Source organism: Rissa tridactyla, chromosome 7, assembly GCF_028500815.1.
Source record: "Rissa tridactyla isolate bRisTri1 chromosome 7, bRisTri1.patW.cur.20221130, whole genome shotgun sequence".
NCBI classification, from domain to species: domain Eukaryota; kingdom Metazoa; phylum Chordata; class Aves; order Charadriiformes; family Laridae; genus Rissa; species Rissa tridactyla.
This window is the reverse complement of record NC_071472.1, coordinates 43,993,644-44,012,280: the sequence shown is the minus strand read 5'-3', so window position 1 is coordinate 44,012,280 and position 18,637 is coordinate 43,993,644.

Sequence of the window (18,637 nt, the reverse complement as noted above, 5' to 3'; positions counted from 1 at the left end):
GCCGCGCCAGGCCCAAAAATGGCCATATGTCTGGAGATGGGTCCCACGCCCAAAGAGCCAGCAGGGAAAACTATGCCTTGTTCTAAAGCTCTCTGGGAACCGCTTGCGTAGCCCCACAGACCTGGGGGCTGCAGGCTTTCCTGCTGCCTTCAGCCTCAAAACCACCCTTTCCCACTTGGCGCCGCGCCAGGCACAAAAATGGCCATATGTCTGGAGATGGGTCCCAGGCCCAAAGAGCCAGCAGGGAAAACTATGCCTTGTTCTAAAGCTCTTTGGGAACTGCTTGCGTAGCCCCACAGACCTGGGGGCTGCAGGCTTTCCTGCTGCCTTCAGCCTCAAAACAAACCTTTGGCACTTGGCGCCGCGCCAGGCACAAAAATGGCCATTTGTCTGGAGAATGGTCCGACGCCCAAAGAGCCAGCAGGGAAAACTATGCCTTGTTCTAAAGCTCTTTCGGAACCGCTTGCGTAGCCCCACAGACCTGGGGGCTGCAGGCTTTCCTGCTGCCTTCAGCCTCACACCACCCTTTCCCACTTGGCGCCGCGCTAGGCCGAAAAAAGGCCATCCGTGTGGAGATTGGTCCCACTCCCAAAGAGACAGCGGGGAAATCTTTTCCTTCTTCTAAAGCTCTTTGGGAACCGCTTGCGTAGCCCCACACACCTGGGGGCTGCAGGCTTTCCTGCTGCCTTCAGCCTCACACCACCCTTTCCCACTTGGCGCCGCGCCAGGCCCAAAAATGGCCATCTGTCTGGAGATTGGTCCCACGCCCAAAGAGCCAGCAGGGAAAACTATGCCTTGTTCTAAAGCCCTTTGGGAACCGCTTGCGTAGCCCCACACACCTGGGGGCTGCAGGCTTTCCTGCTGCCTTCAGCCTCAAAACCACCCTTTCCCACTTGGCGCCGCGCCAGGCCCAAAAATGGCCATCTGTCTGGAGATTGGTCACACGCCCAAAGAGCCAGCAGGTAAAACTATGCCTTGTTCTAAAGCTCTTTGGGAACCGCTTGCGTAGCCCCACAGACCTGGGGGCTGCAGGCTTTCCTGCTGCCTTCAGCCTCAAAACCACCCTTTCCCACTTGGCGCCGCGCCAGGACCAAAAATGGCCATCTGTCTGGAGACTGGTCCCACGCCCAAAGAGCCAGCAGGGAAAACTATGCCTTGTTCTAAAGCTCCTTGGGAACCGCTTGCGTAGCCCCACACACCTGGGGGCTGCAGGCTTTCCTGCTGCCTTCAGCCTCAAAACCACCCTTTCCCACTTGGCGCCGCTCTAGGCCCAAAAATGGCCATCTGTCTGGAGATTGGTCCCACGCCCAAAGAGCCAGCAGGGAAAACTATGCCTTGTTCTAAAGCTCTTTGGGAACCGCTTGCGTAGCCCCACAGACCTGGGGGCTGCAGGCTTTCCTGCTGCCTTCAGCCTCAAAACCACCCTTTCCCACTTGGCGCCGCGCCAGGCCCAAAAATGGCCATATGTCTGGAGCTGGGTCCCACGCCCAAAGAGCCAGCAGGGAAAATTATGCCTTGTTCTAAAGCTCTTTGGGAACCGCTTGCGTAGCCCCACAGACCTGGGGGCTGCAGGCTTTCCTGCTGCCTTCAGCCTCAAAACCACCCTTTCCCACTTGGCGCCGCGCCAGGCACAAAAATGGCCATATGTCTGGAGATGGGTCCCAGGCCCAAAGAGCCAGCAGGGAAAACTATGCCTTGTTCTAAAGCTCTTTCGGAACCGCTTGCGTAGCCCCACAGACCTGGGGGCTGCAGGCTTTCCTGCTGCCTTCAGCCTCACACCACCCTTTCCCACTTGGCGCCGCGCTAGGCCGAAAAAAGGCCATCCGTGTGGAGATTGGTCCCACTCCCAAAGAGACAGCGGGGAAATCTTTTCCTTCTTCTAAAGCTCTTTGGGAACCGCTTGCGTAGCCCCACAGACCTGGGGGCTGCAGGCTTTCCTGCTGCCTTCAGCCTCACACCACCCTTTCCCACTTGGCGCCGTGCTAGGCCGAAAAAAGGCCATCCGTGTGGAGATTTGTCCCACGCCCAAAGAGCCAGCAGGGAAAACTATGCCTTGTTCTAAAGCTCTTTGGGAACCGCTTGCGTAGCCCCACAGACCTGGGGGCTGCAGGCTTTCCTGATGCCTTCAGCCTCAAAACCACCCTTTCCCACTTGGCGCCGCGCCAGGCACAAAAATGGCCATCTGTCTGGAGATTGGTCCCACGCCCAAAGAGCCAGCAGGGAAAACTATGCCTTGTTCTAAAGCTCTTTGGGAACCACTTGCGTAGCCCCACAGACCTGGGGGCTGCAGGCTTTCCTGCTGCCTTCAGCCTCAAAACCACCCTTTCCCACTTGGCGCCGTGCTAGGCCGAAAAAAGGCCATCCGTGTGGAGATTGGTCCCACGCCCAAAGAGACAGCGGGGAAATCTTTTCCTTCTTCTAAAGCTCTTTGGGAACCGCTTGCGTAGCCCCACACACCTGGGGGCTGCAGGCTTTCCTGCTGCCTTCAGCCTCAAAACCACCCTTTCCCACTTGGCGCCGCGCCAGACACAAAAATGGCCTTATCTGTGGAGATTGCTCCCACGCCCAAAGAGCCAGCAGGGAAAACTATGCCTTGTTCTAAAGCCCTTTGGGAACCGCTTGCGTATCCCCACAGACCTGGGGGCTGCAGGCTTTCCTGCTGCCTTCAGCCTCAAAACCACCCTTTCCCACTTGGCGCCGCGCCAGGCCCAAAAATGGCCATCTGTCTGGAGACTGGTCCCACGCCCAAAGAGCCAGCAGGGAAAACTATGCCTTGTTCTAAAGCTCTTTGGGAACCGCTTGCGTAGCCCCACAGACCTGGGGGCTGCAGGCTTTCCTGCTGCCTTCAGCCTCAAAACCACCCTTTCCCACTTCGCGCCGCGCTAGGCCCAAAAATGGCCTTATCTCTGGAGATTGGTCCCACGCCCAAAGAGCCAGCAGGGAAAACTATGCCTTGTTCTAAAGCTCTCTGGGAACCGCTTGCGTAGCCCCACAGACCTGGGGGCTGCAGGCTTTCCTGCTGCCTTCAGCCTCAAAACCACCCTTTCCCACTTTGCGCCGCGCTAGGCCCAAAAATGGCCACCTGTCTGGAGATTGGTCCCACGCCCAAAGAGCCAGCAGGGAAAACTATGCCTTGTTCTAAAGCTCTTTGGGAACCGCTTGCGTAGCCCCACACACCTGGGGGCTGCAGGCTTTCCTGCTGCCTTCAGCCTCAAAACCACCCTTTCCCACTTGGCGCCGCGCCAGGCAGAAAAATGGCCATATGTCTGGAGAATGGTCCCACGCCCAAAGAGCCAGCAGGGAAAACTATGCCTTGTTCTAAAGCTCTTTGGGAACCGCTTGCGTAGCCCCACAGACCTGGGGGCTGCAGGCTTTCCTGCTGCCTTCAGCCTCACACCACCCTTTCCCACTTGGCGCCGTGCTAGGCCGAAAAAAGGCCATCCGTGTGGAGATTTGTCCCACGCCCAAAGAGCCAGCAGGGAAAACTATGCCTTGTTCTAAAGCTCTTTGGGAACCGCTTGCGTAGCCCCACACACCTGGGGGCTGCAGGCTTTCCTGATGCCTTCAGCCTCAAAACCACCCTTTCCCACTTGGCGCCGCGTCATGCCCAAAAATGGCCATGTGTCTGGAGATTGGTCCCACGCCCAAAGAGCCAGCAGGGAAATATTTTCCTTCCTCTAAAGCTCTTTGGGAACCGCTTGCGTAGCCCCAAACACCTGGGGGCTGCAGGCTTTCCTGCTGCCTTCAGCCTCAAAACCACCCTTTCCCACTTGGCGCCGCGCCAGGCTAAAAAATGGCCTTATCTATGGAGATTGGTCCCACGCCCAAAGAGCCAGCAGGGAAAACTATGCCTTGTTCTAAAGCCCTTTGGGAACCGCTTGCGTAGCCCCACAGACCTGGGGGCTGCAGGCTTTCCTGCTGCCTTCAGCCTCAAAACCACCCTTTCCCACTTGGCGCCGCGCCAGGCCCAAAAATGGCCATCTGTCTGGAGATTGGTCCCACGCCCAAAGAGCCAGCAGGGAAAACTATGCCTTGTTCTAAAGCCCTTTGGGAACCGCTTGCGTAGCCCCACACACCTGGGGGCTGCAGGCTTTCCTGCTGCCTTCAGCCTCAAAACCACCCTTTCCCACTTGGCGCCGCGCCAGGCACAAAAATGGCCATCTGTCTGGAGATTGGTCCCACGCCCAAAGAGCCAGCAGGGAAAACTATGCCTTGTTCTAAAGCTCTTTGGGAACCGCTTGCGTAGCCCCACAGACCTGGGGGCTGCAGGCTTTCCTGCTGCCTTCAGCCTCAAAACCACCCTTTCCCACTTGGCGCCGCGCCAGGCCCAAAAATGGCCATCTGTCTGGAGACTGGTCCCACGCCCAAAGAGCCAGCAGGGAAAACTATGCCTTGTTCTAAAGCTCCTTGGGAACCGCTTGCGTAGCCCCACACACCTGGGGGCTGCAGGCTTTCCTGCTGCCTTCAGCCTCAAAACCACCCTTTCCCACTTGGCGCCGCTCTAGGCCCAAAAATGGCCATCTGTCTGGAGATTGGTCCCACGCCCAAAGAGCCAGCAGGGAAAACTATGCCTTGTTCTAAAGCTCTTTGGGAACCGCTTGCGTAGCCCCACAGACCTGGGGGCTGCAGGCTTTCCTGCTGCCTTCAGCCTCAAAACCACCCTTTCCCACTTGGCGCCGCGCCAGGCCCAAAAATGGCCACATGTCTGGAGATGGGTCCCACGCCCAAAGAGCCAGCAGGGAAAATTATGCCTTGTTCTAAAGCTCTTTGGGAACCGCTTGCGTAGCCCCACAGACCTGGGGGCTGCAGGCTTTCCTGCTGCCTTCAGCCTCAAAACCACCCTTTCCCACTTGGCGCCGCGCCAGGCACAAAAATGGCCATATGTCTGGAGATGGGTCCCAGGCCCAAAGAGCCAGCAGGGAAAACTATGCCTTGTTCTAAAGCTCTTTCGGAACCGCTTGCGTAGCCCCACAGACCTGGGGGCTGCAGGCTTTCCTGCTGCCTTCAGCCTCACACCACCCTTTCCCACTTGGCGCCGCGCTAGGCCGAAAAAAGGCCATCCGTGTGGAGATTGGTCCCACTCCCAAAGAGACAGCGGGGAAATCTTTTCCTTCTTCTAAAGCTCTTTGGGAACCGCTTGCGTAGCCCCACACACCTGGGGGCTCCAGGCTTTCCTGCTGCCTTCAGCCTCACACCACCCTTTCCCACTTGGCGCCGCGCCAGGCCCAAAAATGGCCATCTGTCTGGAGATTGGTCCCACGCCCAAAGAGCCAGCAGGGAAAACTATGCCTTGTTCTAAAGCTCTCTGGGAACCGCTTGCGTAGCCCCACACACCTGGGGGCTGCAGGCTTTCCTGCTGCCTTCAGCCTCAAAACCACCCTTTCCCACTTGGCGCCGCGCCAGGCCCAAAAATGGCCATCTGTCTGGACATTGGTCCCCCGCCCAAAGAGCCAGCAGGGAAAACTATGCCTTGTTCTATAGCTCTTTGGGAACCGCTTGCGTAGCCCCACACACCTGGGGGCTGCAGGCTTTCCTGCTGCCTTCAGCCTCAAAACCACCCTTTCCCACTTGGCGCCGCGCCAGGCTAAAAAAGGGCCATATGGCTGGAGATTGGTCCCACGCCCAAAGAGCCAGCAGGGAAAACTATGCCTTGTTCTAAAGCTCTTTGGGAACCGCTTGCGTAGACCCACACACCTGGGGGCTGCAGGTTTTCCTGCTGCCTTCAGCCTCAAAACCACCCTTTCCCACTTGGCGCCGTGCTAGGCCGAAAAAAGGCCATCCGTGTGGAGATTTGTCCCACGCCCAAAGAGCCAGCAGGGAAAACTATGCCTTGTTCTAAAGCTCTTTGGGAACCGCTTGTGTAGCCCCACAGAAGTGAGGGCTGCAGGCTTTCCTGCTGCCTTCAGCCTCAAAACCACCCTTTCCCACTTGGCGCCGCGCCAGACACAAATATGGCCTTATCTGTGGAGATTGGTCCCATGCACAAAGAGCCAGCAGGGAAAACTATGCCTTGTTCTAAAGCTCTTTGGGAACCGCTTGCGTAGCCCCACACACCTGGGGGCTGCAGGCTTTCCTGCTGCCTTCAGCCTCAAAACCACCCTTTCCCACTTGGCGCCGCGCCAGGCCCAAAAATGGCCATCTGTCTGGAGATTGGTCCCACGCCCAAAAAGCCAGCAGGGAAAACTATGCCTTGTTCGAAAGCTCTTTGGGAACCGCTTGCGTAGCCCCACACACCTGGGGGCTGCAGGCTTTCCTGCTGCCTTCAGCCTCAAAACCACCCTTTCCCACTTCGCGCCGCGCTAGGCCCAAAAATGGCCATCTGTCTGGAGATTGGTCCCACGCCCAAAGAGCCAGCAGGGAAAACTATGCCTTGTTCTAAAGCTCTCTGGGAACCGCTTGCGTAGCCCCACACACCTGGGGGCTGCAGGCTTTCCTGCTGCCTTCAGCCTCAAAACCACCCTTTCCCACTTGGCGCCGCGCCAGGCCCAAAAATGGCCATCTGTCTGGAGATTGGTCCCACGCCCAAAGAGCCAGCAGGGAAAACTATGCCTTGTTCTAAAGCCCTTTGGGAACCGCTTGCGTAGCCCCACAGACCTGGGGGCTGCAGGCTTTCCTGCTGCCTTCAGCCTCAAAACCACCCTTTCCCACTTGGCGCCGCGCCAGGCTAAAAAAGGGCCATATGGCTGGAGATTGGTCCCCCGCCCAAAGAGCCAGCAGGGAAAACTATGCCTTGTTCTAAAGCTCTTTGGGAACCGCTTGCGTAGCCCCACACACCTGGGGGCTGCAGGCTCTCCTGCTGCCTTCAGCCTCACACCACCCTTTCCCACTTGGCGCCGTGCTAGGCCGAAAAAAGGCCATCCGTGTGGAGATTTGTCCCACGCCCAAAGAGCCAGCAGGGAAAACTATGCCTTGTTCTAAAGCTCTTTGGGAACCGCTTGTGTAGCCCCACAGAAGTGAGGGCTGCAGGCTTTCCTGCTGCCTTCAGCCTCAAAACCACCCTTTCCCACTTGGCGCCGCGCCAGACACAAAAATGGCCTTATCTGTGGAGATTGGTCCCACGTCCAAAGAGCCAGCAGGGAAAACTATGCCTTGTTCTAAAGCTCTCTGGGAACCGCTTACGTAGCCCCACACACCTGGGGGCTGCAGGCTTTCCTGCTGCCTTCAGCCTCAAAACCACCCTTTCCCACTTGGCGCCTCGCTAGGCCCAAAAATGGCCATCTGTCTGGAGATTGGTCCCACGCCCAAAGAGCCAGCAGGGAAAACTATGCCTTGTTCTAAAGCTCTTTCGGAACCGCTTGCGTAGCCCCACACACCTGGGGGCTGCAGGCTTTCCTGCTGCCTTCAGCCTCAAAACCACCCTTTCCCACTTGGCGCCGCGCCAGGCCCAAAAATGGCCATCTGTCTGGAGATTGGTCCCACGCCCAAAGAGCCAGCAGGGAAAACTATGCCTTGTTCTAAAGCTCTTTGGGAACCGCTTGCGTAGCCCCACACACCTGGGGGCTGCAGGCTTTCCTGCTGCCTTCAGCCTCAAAACCACCCTTTCCCACTTGGCGCCGCGCCAGGCCCAAAAATGGCCATCTGTCTGGAGATTGGTCCCACACCCAAAGAGCCAGCAGGGAAAACTATGCCTTGTTCTCAAGCTTTTTGGGAACCGCTTGCATAGCCCCACACACCTGGGGGCTGCAGGCTTTCCTGCTGCCTTCAGCCTCAAAACCACCCTTTCCCACTTGGCGCCGTGCCAGGTCCAAAAATGGCCACATCCCTGGAGATTGGTCCCACGCCCAAAGAGACAGCGGGGAAATCTTTTCCTTCTTCTAAAGCTCTTTGGGAACCGCTTGCGTAGCCCCACACACCTGGGGGCTGCAGGCTTTCCTGCTGCCTTCAGCCTCAAAACCACCCTTTCCCACTTAGCGCCGCGCCAGGCCCAAAAATGGCCTCATCTGTGGAGATTGGTCCCACGCCCAAAGAGCCAGCAGGGAAAACTATGCCTTGTTCTAAAGCCCTTTGGGAACCGCTTGCGTAGCCCCACACACCTGGGGGCTGCAGGCTTTCCTGCTGCCTTCAGCCTCAAAACCACCCTTTCCCACTTGGCGCCGCGCCAGGCCCAAAAATGGCCATCTGTCTGGAGATTGGTCCCAGGCCCAAAGAGCCAGCAGGGAAAACTATGCCTTGTTCTAAAGCTCTTTGGGAACCGCTTGCGTAGCCCCACAGACCTGGGGGCTGCAGGCTTTCCTGCTGCCTTCAGCCTCAAAACCACCCTTTCCCACTTGGCGCCGCTCTAGGCCCAAAAATGGCCTTATCTCTGGAGATTGGTCCCACGCCCAAAGAGCCAGCAGGGAAAACTATGCCTTGTTCTCAAGCTCTTTGGGAACCGCTTGCGTAGCCCCACAGACCTGGGGGCTGCAGGCTTTCCTGCTGCCTTCAGCCTCAAAACCACCCTTTCCCACTTCGCGCCGCGCTAGGCCCAAAAATGGCCATCTGTCTGGAGATTGGTCCCACGCCCAAAGAGCCAGCAGGGAAAACTATGCCTTGTTCTAAAGCTCTTTGGGAACCGCTTGCGTAGCCCCACAGACCTGGGGGCTGCAGGCTTTCCTGCTGCCTTCAGCCTCAAAACCACCCTTTTGCACTTGGCGCCGCGCCAGGCAGAAAAATGGCCATATGTCTGGAGATGGGTCCCACGCCCAAAGAGCCAGCAGGGAAAACTATGCCTTGTTCTAAAGCTCTTTGGGAACCGCTTGCGTAGCCCCACACACCTGGGGGCTGCAGGCTTTCCTGCTGCCTTCAGCCTCAAAACCACCCTTTCCCACTTGGTGCCGCGCCAGGCCCAAAAATGGCCATCTGTCTGGAGATTGGTCCCATGCCCAAAGAGCCAGCAGGGAAAACTATGCCTTGTTCTAAAGCTCTTTGGGAACCGCTTGCGTAGCCCCACAGACCTGGGGGCTGCAGGCTTTCCTGCTGCCTTCAGCCTCAAAACCACCCTTTCCCACTTGGCGCCGCGCCAGGCACAAAAATGGCCTTCTGTCTGGAGATTGGTCCCACGCCCAAAGAGCCAGCAGGGAAAACTATGCCTTGTTCTAAAGCTCCTTGGGAACCGCTTGCGTAGCCCCACAGACCTGGGGGCTGCAGGCTTTCCTGCTGCCTTCAGCCTCAAAACCACCCTTTCCCACTTGGTGCCGCTCTAGGCCCAAAAATGGCCATCTGTCTGGGATTGGTCCCACGCCCAAAGAGCCAGCAGGGAAAACTATGCCTTGTTCGAAAGCTCTTTGGGAACCGCTTGCGTAGCCCCACAGACCTGGGGGCTGCAGGCTTTCCTGCTGCCTTCAGCCTCAAAACCACCCTTTCCCACTCGGCGCCGCGCCAGGCACAAAAATCGCCATCTGTCTGGAGATTGGTCCCACGCCCAAAGAGCCAGCAGGGAAAACTATGCCTTGTTCTAAAGCTCTTTGGGAACCGCTTGCGTAGCCCCACAGACCTGGGGGCTGCAGGCTTTCCTGCTGCCTTCAGCCTCAAAACCACCCTTTCCCACTTGGCGCCGCGCCAGGCACAAAAATGGCCATCTGTCTGGAGATTGGTCCCACGCCCAAAGAGCCAGCAGGGAAAACTATGCCTTGTTCTAAAGCTCCTTGGGAACCGCTTGCGTAGCCCCACACACCTGGGGGCTGCAGGCTTTCCTGCTGCCTTCAGCCTCAAAACCACCCTTTCCCACTTGGCTCCGCGCGAGGCCCAAAAATGGCCATCTGTCTGGAGATTGGTCCCACGCCCAAAGAGCCAGCAGGGAAAATTATGCCTTGTTCTAAAGCTCTTTGGGAACCGCTTGCGTAGCCCCACAGACCTGGGGGCTGCAGGCTTTCCTGCTGCCTTCAGCCTCAAAACCACCCTTTCCCACTTGGCGCTGCGCCAGGCCCAAAAATGGCCATCTGTCTGGAGATTGGTCCCACGCCCAAAGAGCCAGCAGGGAAAACTATGCCTTGTTCTAAAGCTCCTTGGGAACCGCTTGCGTAGCCCCACACACCTGGGGGCTGCAGGCTTTCCTGCTGCCTTCAGCCTCAAAACCACCCTTTCCCACTTGGCGCCGCGCCAGGCACAAAAATGGCCATCTGTCTGGAGATTGGTCCCACGCCCAAAGAGCCAGCAGGGAAAACTATGCCTTGTTCTAAAGCTCTTTGGGAACCGCTTGCGTAGCCCCACACACCTGGGGGCTGCAGGCTTTCCTGCTGCCTTCAGCCTCAAAACCACCCTTTCCCACTTGGCGCCGCGCCAGGCACAAAAATGGCCATACCTCCGGAGATTGGTCCCACGTCCAAAGAGCCAGCAGGGAAAACTATGCCTTGTTCTAAAGCTCTTTGGGAACCGCTTGCGTAGCCCCACAGACCTGGGGGCTGCAGGCTTTCCTGCTGCCTTCAGCCTCAAAACCACCCTTTCCCACTTGGTGCCGCGCCAGGCCCAAAAATGGCCATCTGTCTGGGATTGGTCCCACGCCCAAAGAGCCAGCAGGGAAAACTATGCCTTGTTCTAAAGCTCTTTGGGAACCGCTTGCGTAGCCCCACAGACCTGGGGGCTGCAGGCTTTCCTGCTGCCTTCAGCCTCAAAACCACCCTTTCCCACTTGGCGCCGCGCCAGGCACAAAAATGGCCATCTGTCTGGAGATTGGTCCCACGCCCAAAGAGCCAGCAGGGAAAACTATGCCTTGTTCTAAAGCTCCTTGGGAACCGCTTGCGTAGCCCCACAGACCTGGGGGCTGCAGGCTTTCCTGCTGCCTTCAGCCTCAAAACCACCCTTTCCCACTTGGCGCCGCGCGAGGCCCAAAAATGGCCATCTGTCTGGAGATTGGTCCCACGCCCAAAGAGCCAGCAGGGAAAATTATGCCTTGTTCTAAAGCTCTTTGGGAACCGCTTGCGTAGCCCCACAGACCTGGGGGCTGCAGGCTTTCCTGCTGCCTTCAGCCTCAAAACCACCCTTTCCCACTTGGCGCTGCGCCAGGCCCAAAAATGGCCATCTGTCTGGAGATTGGTCCCACGCCCAAAGAGCCAGCAGGGAAAACTATGCCTTGTTCTAAAGCTCTTTGGGAACCGCTTGCGTAGGCCCACACACCTGGGGGCTGCAGGCTTTCCTGCTGCCTTCAGCCTCAAAACCACCCTTTCCCACTTGGCGCCGCGCCAGGCACAAAAATGGCCATCTGTCTGGAGATTGGTCCCACGCCCAAAGAGCCAGCAGGGAAAACTATGCCTTGTTCTAAAGCTCTTTGGGAACCGCTTGCGTAGCCCCACACACCTGGGGGCTGCAGGCTTTCCTGCTGCCTTCAGCCTCAAAACCACCCTTTCCCACTTGGCGCCGCGCCAGGCACAAAAATGGCCATACCTCCGGAGATTGGTCCCACGTCCAAAGAGCCAGCAGGGAAAACTATGCCTTGTTCTAAAGCTCTTTGGGAACCGCTTGCGTAGCCCCACAGACCTGGGGGCTGCAGGCTTTCCTGCTGCCTTCAGCCTCAAAACCACCCTTTCCCACTTGGTGCCGCGCCAGGCCCAAAAATGGCCATCTGTCTGGAGATTGGTCCCATGCCCAAAGAGCCAGCAGGGAAAACTATGCCTTGTTCTAAAGCTCTTTGGGAACCGCTTGCGTAGCCCCACAGACCTGGGGGCTGCAGGCTTTCCTGCTGCCTTCAGCCTCAAAACCACCCTTTCCCACTTGGCGCCGCGCCAGGCACAAAAATGGCCTTCTGTCTGGAGATTGGTCCCACGCCCAAAGAGCCAGCAGGGAAAACTATGCCTTGTTCTAAAGCTCCTTGGGAACCGCTTGCGTAGCCCCACAGACCTGGGGGCTGCAGGCTTTCCTGCTGCCTTCAGCCTCAAAACCACCCTTTCCCACTTGGTGCCGTGCCAGGCACAAAAATGGCCATCTGTCTGGAGATTGGTCCCACGCCCAAAGAACCATCAGCGAAAACTCTGCCTTGTTCTAAAGCTCTTTCGGAAGCGCTTGCGTAGCCCCACACACCTGGGGGCTGCAGGCTTTCCTGCTGCCTTCAGCCTCAAAACCACCCTTTCCCACTTGGCGCCGCGCCAGGCACAAAAACGGCCATCTGTCTGGAGATTGGTCCCACGCCCAAAGAGCCAGCAGGGAAAACTATGCCTTGTTCTAAAGCTCTTTGGGAACCGCTTGCGTAGCCCCACAGACCTGGGGGCTGCAGGCTTTCCTGCTGCCTTCAGCCTCAAAACCACCCTTTCCCACTTGGCACCGCGCCAGGCACAAAAATAGCCATCTGTCTGGAGACTGGTCCCACGCCCAAAGAGCCAGCAGGGAAAACTATGCCTTGTTCTAAAGCTCTTTGGGAACCGCTTGCGTAGCCCCACACACCTGGGGGCTGCAGGCTTTCCTGCTGCCTTCAGCCTCAAAACCACCCTTTCCCACTTGGTGCCGCGCCAGGCCCAAAAATGGCCATCTGTCTGGAGATTGGTCCCATGCCCAAAGAGCCAGCAGGGAAAATTATGCCTTGTTCTAAAGCTCCTTGGGAACCGATTGCGTAGCCCCACAGACCTGGGGGCTGCAGGCTTTCCTGCTGCCTTCAGCCTCAAAACCACCCTTTCCCACTTGGCGCCGCGCCAGGCCCAAAAATGGCCATATGTCTGGAGATGGGTCCCACGCCCAAAGAGCCAGCAGGGAAAACTATGCCTTGTTCTAAAGCTCTTTGGGAACCGCTTGCGTAGGCCCACACACCTGGGGGCTGCAGGCTTTCCTGCTGCCTTTAGCCTCAAAACCACCCTTTCCCACTTGGCGCCGCGCCAGGCACAAAAATGGCCATCTGTCTGGAGATTGGTCCCACGCCCAAAGAGCCAGCAGGGAAAACTATGCCTTGTTCTAAAGCTCTTTGGGAACCGCTTGCGTAGCCCCACAGACCTGGGGGCTGCAGGCTTTCCTGCTGCCTTCAGCCTCAAAACCACCCTTTCCCACTTGGCGCCGCGCCAGGCACAAAAATGGCCATACCTCCGGAGATTGGTCCCACGTCCAAAGAGCCAGCAGGGAAAACTATGCCTTGTTCTAAAGCTCTTTGGGAACCGCTTGCGTAGCCCCACAGACCTGGGGGCTGCAGGCTTTCCTGCTGCCTTCAGCCTCAAAACCACCCTTTCCCACATGGTGCCGCGCCAGGCCCAAAAATGGCCATCTGTCTGGAGATTGGTCCCACGCCCAAAGAGCCAGCAGGGAAAACTATGCCTTGTTCGAAAGCTCTTTGGGAACCGCTTGCGTAGCCCCACAGACCTGGGGGCTGCAGGCTTTCCTGCTGCCTTCAGCCTCAAAACCACCCTTTCCCACTTGGCGCCGCGCCAGGCACAAAAATGGCCATCTGTCTGGAGATTGGTCCCATGCCCAAAGAGCCAGCAGGGAAAACTATGCCTTGTTCTAAAGCTCCTTGGGAACCGCTTGCGTAGCCCCACAGACCTGGGGGCTGCAGGCTTTCCTGCTGCCTTCAGCCTCAAAACCACCCTTTCCCACTTGGCGCCGCGCGAGGCCCAAAAATGGCCATCTGTCTGGAGATTGGTCCCACGCCCAAAGAGCCAGCAGGGAAAATTATGCCTTGTTCTAAAGCTCTTTGGGAACCGCTTGCGTAGCCCCACAGACCTGGGGGCTGCAGGCTTTCCTGCTGCCTTCAGCCTCAAAACCACCCTTTCCCACTTGGCGCTGCGCCAGGCCCAAAAATGGCCATCTGTCTGGAGATTGGTCCCACGCCCAAAGAGCCAGCAGGGAAAACTATGCCTTGTTCTAAAGCTCTTTGGGTACCGCTTGCGTAGCCCCACAGACCTGGGGGCTGCAGGCTTTCCTGCTGCCTTCAGCCTCAAAACCACCCTTTCCCACTTGGCGCCGCGCCAGGCACAAAAATGGCCATCTGTCTGGAGATTGGTCCCACGCCCAAAGAGCCAGCAGGGAAAACTATGCCTTGTTCTAAAGCTCTTTGGGAACCGCTTGCGTAGCCCCACAGACCTGGGGGCTGCAGGCTTTCCTGCTGCCTTCAGCCTCAAAACCACCCTTTCCCACTTGGCGCCGCGCCAGGCACAAAAATGGCCATACCTCTGGAGATTGGTCCCACGCCCAAAGAGCCAGCAGGGAAAACTATGCCCTGTTCTAAAGCTCTTTGGGAACCGCTTGCGTAGCCCCACACACCTGGGGGCTGCAGGCTTTCCTGCTGCCTTCAGCCTCAAAACCACCCTTTCCCACTTGGCGCCGCGCCAGGCACAAAAATGGCCATACCTCCGGAGATTGGTCCCACGTCCAAAGAGCCAGCAGGGAAAACTATGCCTTGTTCTAAAGCTCTTTGGGAACCGCTTGCGTAGCCCCACACACCTGGGGGCTGCAGGCTTTCCTGCTGCCTTCAGCCTCAAAACCACCCTTTCCCACTTGACGCCGCGCCAGGCCCAAAAATGGCCATCTGTCTGGAGATTGGTCCCATGCCCAAAGAGCCAGCAGGGAAAACTATGCCTTGTTCTAAAGCTCTTTGGGAACCGCTTGCGTAGCCCCACAGACCTGGGGGCTGCAGGCTTTCCTGCTGCCTTCAGCCTCAAAACCACCCTTTCCCACTTGGCGCCGCGCCAGGCACAAAAATGGCCTTCTGTCTGGAGATTGGTCCCACGCCCAAAGAGCCAGCAGGGAAAACTATGCCTTGTTCTAAAGCTCCTTGGGAACCGCTTGCGTAGCCCCACAGACCTGGGGGCTGCAGGCTTTCCTGCTGCCTTCAGCCTCAAAACCACCCTTTCCCACTTGGTGCCGCTCTAGGCCCAAAAATGGCCATCTGTCTGGAGATTGGTCCCACGCCCAAAGAACCATCAGCGAAAACTATGCCTTGTTCTAAAGCTCTTTGGGAACCGCTTGCGTAGCCCCACACACCTGGGGGCTGCAGGCTTTCCTGCTGCCTTCAGCCTCAAAACCACCCTTTCCCACTTGGCGCCGCGCCAGGCACAAAAACGGCCATCTGTCTGGAGATTGGTCCCACGCCCAAAGAGCCAGCAGGGAAAACTATGCCTTGTTCTATAGCTCTTTGGGAACCGCTTGCGTAGCCCCACACACCTGGGGGCTGCAGGCTTTCCTGCTGCCTTCAGCCTCAAAACCACCCTTTCCCACTTGGCACCGCGCCAGGCACAAAAATAGCCATCTGTCTGGAGACTGGTCCCACGCCCAAAGAGCCAGCAGGGAAAACTATGCCTTGTTCTAAAGCTCTTTGGGAACCGCTTGCGTAGCCCACACACCTGGGGGCTGCAGGCTTTCCTGCTGCCTTCAGCCTCAAAACCACCCTTTCCCACTTGGTGCCGCGCCAGGCCCAAAAATGGCCATCTGTCTGGAGATTGGTCCCATGCCCAAAGAGCCAGCAGGGAAAATTATGCCTTGTTCTAAAGCTCCTTGGGAACCGATTGCGTAGCCCCACAGACCTGGGGGCTGCAGGCTTTCCTGCTGCCTTCAGCCTCAAAACCACCCTTTCCCACTTGGCGCCGCGCCAGGCCCAAAAATGGCCATATGTCTGGAGATGGGTCCCACGCCCAAAGAGCCAGCAGGGAAAACTATGCCTTGTTCTATAGCTCTTTGGGAACCGCTTGCGTAGCCCCACAGACCTGGGGGCTGCAGGCTTTCCTGCTGCCTTCAGCCTCAAAACCACCCTTTCCCACTTGGCGCCGCGCCAGGCACAAAAATGGCCATCTGTCTGGAGATTGGTCCCACGCCCAAAGAGCCAGCAGGGAAAACTATGCCTTGTTCTAAAGCTCTTTGGGAACCGCTTGCGTAGCCCCACAGACCTGGGGGCTGCAGGCTTTCCTGCTGCCTTCAGCCTCAAAACCACCCTTTCCCACTTGGCGCCGCGCCAGGCACAAAAATGGCCTTCTGTCTGGAGATTGGTCCCACGCCCAAAGAGCCATCAGGGAAAACTATGCCTTGTTCTAAAGCTCCTTGGGAACCGCTTGCGTAGCCCCACACACCTGGGGGCTGCAGGCTTTCCTGCTGCCTTCAGCCTCAAAACCACCCTTTCCCACTTGGCGCCGCGCCAGGCCCAAAAATGGCCATCTGTCTGGAGATTGGTCCCACGCCCAAAGAGCCAGCAGGGAAAACTATGCCTTGTTCTCAAGCTCTTTGGGAACCGCTTGCGTAGCCCCACAGACCTGGGGGCTGCAGGCTTTCCTGCTGCCTTCAGCCTCAAAACCACCCTTTCCCACTTGGCGCCGCGCCAGGCACAGAAATGGCCATCTGTCTGGAGATTGGTCCCACGCCCAAAGAGCCAGCAGGGAAAACTATGCCTTGTTCTAAAGCTCTTTGGGAACCGCTTGCGTAGCCCCACACACCTGGGGGCTGCAGGCTTTCCTGCTGCCTTCAGCCTCAAAACCACCCTTTCCCACTTGGCACCGCGCCAGGCACAAAAATAGCCATCTGTCTGGAGATTGGTCCCACGCCCAAAGAGCCAGCAGGGAAAACTATGCCTTGTTCTAAAGCTCTTTGGGAACCGCTTGCGTAGCCCCACACACCTGGGGGCTGCAGGCTTTCCTGCTGCCTTCAGCCTCAAAACCACCCTTTCCCACTTGGTGCCGCGCCAGGCCCAAAAATGGCCATCTGTCTGGAGATTGGTCCAATGCCCAAAGAGCCAGCAGGGAAAATTATGCCTTGTTCTAAAGCTCCTTGGGATCCGATTGCGTAGCCCCACAGACCTGGGGGCTGCAGGCTTTCCTGCTGCCTTCAGCCTCAAAACCACCCTTTCCCACTTGGCGCCGCGCTAGGCCCAAAAATGGCCATATGTCTGGAGATGGGTCCCACGCCCAAAGAGCCAGCAGGGAAAACTATGCCTTGTTCTATAGCTCTTTGGGAACCGCTTGCGTAGCCCCACACACCTGGGGGCTGAAGGCTTTCCTGCTGCCTTCAGCCTCAAAACCACCCTTTCCCACTTGGCGTCACGCCAGGCTCAAAAATGGCCATCCGTGTGGAGATTGGTCCCACGCCCAAAGAGCCAGCAGGGAAAACTATGCCTTGTTCGAAAGCTCTTTGGGAACCGCTTGCTTAGCCCCACAGACCTGGTGGCTGCAGGCTTTCCTGCTGCCTTCAGCCTCAAAACCACCCTTTCCCACTTGGCGCCGCGCCAGGCACAACAATGGCCATCTGTCTGGAGATTGGTCCCACGCCCAAAGAGCCAGCAGGGAAAACTATGCCTTGTTCTAAAGCTCTTTGGGAACCGCTTGCGTAGCCCCACACGCCTGGGGGCTGCAGGCTTTCCTGCTGCCTTCAGCCTCAAAACCACCCTTTCCCACTTGGCGCCGCGCCAGGCCCAAAAATCGCCATCTGTCTGGAGATTGGTCCCACGCCAAAGAGCCAGCAGGGAAAACTATGCCTTGTTCCAAAGCTATTTGGGAACCGCTTGCGTAGCCCCACAGACCTGGGGGCTGCAGGCTTTCCTGCTGCCTTCAGCCTCAAAGCCACCCTTATCCATTTGGCGCCGCGCCAGGCCCAAAAATAGCCATATGGCTGGAGATGGGTCCCACGCCCAAAGAGCCAGCAGGGAAAACTATGCCTTGTTCTAAAGCTCTTTGGGAACCGCTTGCGTAGCCCCACAGACCTGGGGGCTGCAGGCTTTGCTGCTGCCTTCAGCCTCAAAGCCACCCTTTCCCACTTGGCGCTGCGCCAGGCACTAAAATGGCCTATGGCTGGAGATGGGTCCCACGCCCAAAGAGCCAGCAGGGAAAACTATGCCTTGTTCTAAAGCTCTTTGGGAACCGCTTGCGTAGCCCCACACACCTGGGGCTGCAGGCTTTCCTGCTGCCTTCAGCCTCAAAACCACCCTTTCCCACTTGGCGCCGCGCCAGGCACAAAAATGGCCATATGGCTGGAGATGGGTCCCCCGCCCAAGGAGCCAGCAGGGCGCAAAAATTAACCTCTGGTTGCCGGGAGAGCAGCGAATGACTAGGGCAGAAGTGTTAGTTGGTGCCTCACGTACTAACCTCCTGGGATTTGATGTACTGCGTGGGCGAATGTGGAAACTCCCAGATGGAACTGTGTGGAGTTTTGCAGGACGCAAAAAAGGATTAGACACAGTTAAATTGGGGCTATTAGAAACATCTATACTTTTGCCTCCTTCTAAAATTACCAACGTCCGACAGTACCCACTGCCTGCAGCTGCACTTGCAGGAGCAGACGGGGTGGTATCAGATTTAGAAAAAAGAAACATCATTAAGAGGACTCACGTGCCTTATAATTCACCGGTGTGGCCAGTAAAGAAACCAAAAAGGCAATGGCGTTTCACAGTAGATTACGGAAAATTAAACGCCAACACTGCACCCCTGAACGCTGCGGTTCCTAATATCGTGGAAATTGTGGCAATGATAAAAGGAGCTGCCCATGCTTGGGTGGCTGCCTTAGATGTTAAAGACATATTTTTTTATGATTCTCCTCCTTGAGCAGGACAAAGCGCAGTTTGCATTCACATGGAAAGGAGTCCAATATACCTTTAACCGCTTTCCGCAAGGATACAAACATTCCCCCACTATTGCCCATAATGCTTTAGCTAAAGTGCTATCAGAGATTCCTGTTTCACAGGGATGTACAGTATACCAATATATTGACGACATCTTAATAGGGGGAGAGAGCCAAGAAAGTGTACAAGACATGATGCCAAACATCCGAAAAA